The sequence below is a fragment of the Cyprinodon variegatus genome, unplaced genomic scaffold (assembly GCF_000732505.1).
Source record: "Cyprinodon variegatus isolate N-32 unplaced genomic scaffold, C_variegatus-1.0 Scaffold26, whole genome shotgun sequence".
Lineage (NCBI taxonomy): Eukaryota > Metazoa > Chordata > Actinopteri > Cyprinodontiformes > Cyprinodontidae > Cyprinodon > Cyprinodon variegatus.
This window is the reverse complement of record NW_015150479.1, coordinates 2417510-2420353: the sequence shown is the minus strand read 5'-3', so window position 1 is coordinate 2420353 and position 2844 is coordinate 2417510. Positions and strand designations below refer to the sequence as shown.

Genomic DNA, 2844 nt, shown 5'->3' with positions numbered 1-2844 from the left:
CGCTTTGCTTTATTTAGCTTTGTTTTTCATAATGTAGTTGTGCTTTGCTTTATGTAGTTTTGTTTTTCATAATGTACAGTAGTTGTGCTTTGCTTTATGTAGTTTTGTTTTCCTTAATGTAGTTGCGCTTTGCTTTATTTAGCTTTGTTTTTCATAATGTAGTTGTGCTTTGCTTTATGTAGTTTTGTTTTTCATAATGTACAGTAGTTGTGCTTTGCTTTATGTAGTTGTGATTTCCTTAATGTAGTTGCGCTTTTAGATTTGTAGTTGCAGTTTGCACTTCAGGGCCACCGTACACATCAGATGTAAACATGTTTCAGCCATGCCTCTAGTGGGCGCCAACATCCTCCAACTACTTCTGATCTTCTACTTTGTGTTTTTAGAATGCAGTAAGGTCCAACTGCAGATCACATGAGTCCTGTGATCAAAACAACACCTCATCAAAGCGTAAAAACCAAAAGTATATTCGAAAGTGCTGTATTTTTCTTTAGATTATATATTTTCACAAAAACAATTTGCTCAGTTTGATCGTTAAAGGAAACATGCATACTGAGATCCCGTAGAGTACCAAAGGCTACAAAACTGACCTGTATCTAATGAATTCAAATGAACTAAAATGAGTTGGTTTTCCAGATTGTTTTCTTAGCTTATGTTGTCAGACAGCTTCCTGTTGAACAGATTTGGTCCCTCTGGCTAGGTCCTAATCAGCTCTGCTTATGAAACTGAACCCAGATGTTTCTTATCGTTGTCCATTCATCATTTATCCATAAGAGAAAACACCTTTCACACAGGAAAATGTTGATTTGGAATTTGTTGTTCCCCTTTAAATTTTTCTTTCGATAGTAGGTTATTTCTGGCTGATTTTTCCACTATTTTTATGATCTTAAATATTTAGTTATGACAAAAGCAAAGCAGTAAGAAATGTGATGAGGAGCAAACATTTTCTCAGCACTGAAGTTCCCTCTGATTTAGATCGTACCAGAAAGAAATCATTTTTGGTGGAAATCTCTTTAAATTGCTTACCTATAAAAACATCTTATTCCCTTAATGCGTGCTTATACAGATGTTACATTGAACAAGACAAACCAGTCAGCAAACTAAAAAAACTGAAATGAAACACTCATACCTGGACAGTCTTAGAAAAACTGCTTCATTAGACAGCTTTGGTTCCATCAGACATGTCTTGTCCCAAACTTTCCAGGTACGGCAGGAATATTACGCCGAAAAAGTCCCCATAGATTCTACAGAAAATTGAACTTACAAATGAATTGTTGTGGTCAAAAAATGGGGGAAAATCTTTCTCCAGCAGTTGTGATGAGGGAAAAATATCCTTAAGGGGCATGCATTACAAACCAAACACTCTTCCTCTGAGGACATAAAGGATTGCAGCGTGGAAAGTTATCTTCCAATTGCTCTTTCCTTGTGCCTCTGTAGCATTCAGATACCTGATGTCACCTCAGCAGCCGTGAAATCCAGTTCCATGGAAAAGTGCTGAAAGACACGCAGAGAAAGAGAGAAAGCATCAATGAAATGATGCTTAGCGAGGATTACGGGAAGCATCAGCTGCTTTGAGACTCCTGTCTTTGACTGAGGGAGTAGCAGAGAGAAGTGAGAGAGTATGTCAAAGGTAGAGAGGCGAGAGAGAAGAACATGCTTTTAGCGCTGGCAAGCCCCAAGTGGGAGGGGGAAGGCAGCGAGTAGAGGGAACAGGGGGGAGGTATGTAGGAAATGTGCTCTGCTCCCTACTCCAGCCCCAGTGCCATTTATTTCCATGCAACAGCGGACTGTGTCACTCGAGTATTCCCTCTGAGATTTAAGGCACTTTGAACACTGACAGTGCAGTTCTGGTGACTCAAAGCCACCCCAGCAGGTAGAAAAATGTATATTGCTGAAAATAAAACCAGCAGGGTTCCTTCATTGCAGCGCGTCTGTGGTGTCAGGGTCAATGTCACCTTCCAGTAATTCTTCTCAGGATTGCCATTTACAATCATGTTCTGCAGAGAGCGGTGCATAGGGTTTGTCTTTCACTCCTAGTGCCTGTCATTTTTTCATCTAAAACCTCTATAGATTATATACTTACAGTAACCAAAATAAGGTGTATGTTTGAATTGAATAGAAAAAGATTGAAAAGAAAATTTACAATTTCATAAAATTCACTGACATTTCTTCACACCTGAGATGTTGTCACTCTTAGGAGTTTCGCTTAGATCACTTGCCTGAAAATGGATGTAGGCTTTTATACTTTATGCTGATGGTTTTTACGGTATTCACCGAAACACAGAAAACACAAAAGACAGTACACCACATAACCAGTGGAAATGAGAAAAGAAACACTTCACATACTAAAATAGGCTATATATCCTAATGAAAAAAAAATCCAACTCAACTCAAGTCTCTTTCTTTCCGAGATTTAGATGCATAAGGTAAACATTATGAAAGGGAAATTGCCTGTAACCTCTTTCTAAAGGATATTAAACTCTATATAGATGCAATTTAAAACAAATCTATGTGTCTATCTTTGTAATTCAATTTTACATTTTAACCTTTTTTGTTTTGTTTACTGTTACTTTCTCTCTTCAATTCTTAAAGAAAAATATATATTAAAAAAGGTATATTTAATGCCTGCATGTCAGTCATAATAAAAGGAATGGTGCAAAGGTGGTCCCACAGAATTTTACTAAAATTCAGGGGTGCATGACCAGGTGACACAACAGCATGGAAGTACAACACCATTTTGTCACTGATGATGCACAGGTACTTGCTCTTTTTTGTGCGTCAAGTGTAAATCAAGCTTTTAACCTCACTAAACAGAAAATACCTTTGTGAAATGTAGCCAGTTCATCA

General features: G+C 37.6%; 1 protein-coding gene across 1 annotated transcript in view; it reads right to left on the bottom strand.

Moving 5' to 3' along the window:
• The window catches only part of LOC107098174 (urotensin-2 receptor-like), an 81348-nt gene extending 79762 nt beyond the window's left edge, over positions 1-1586 (bottom strand). Inside the window, exon 1 of the mRNA XM_015395689.1 lies at positions 1127-1586. The gene's annotated coding sequence lies outside the window, so the exon portion shown is untranslated. The remainder of the gene's footprint in view (positions 1-1126) is intronic.
• Positions 1587-2844: the final 1258 nt, after the last annotated feature.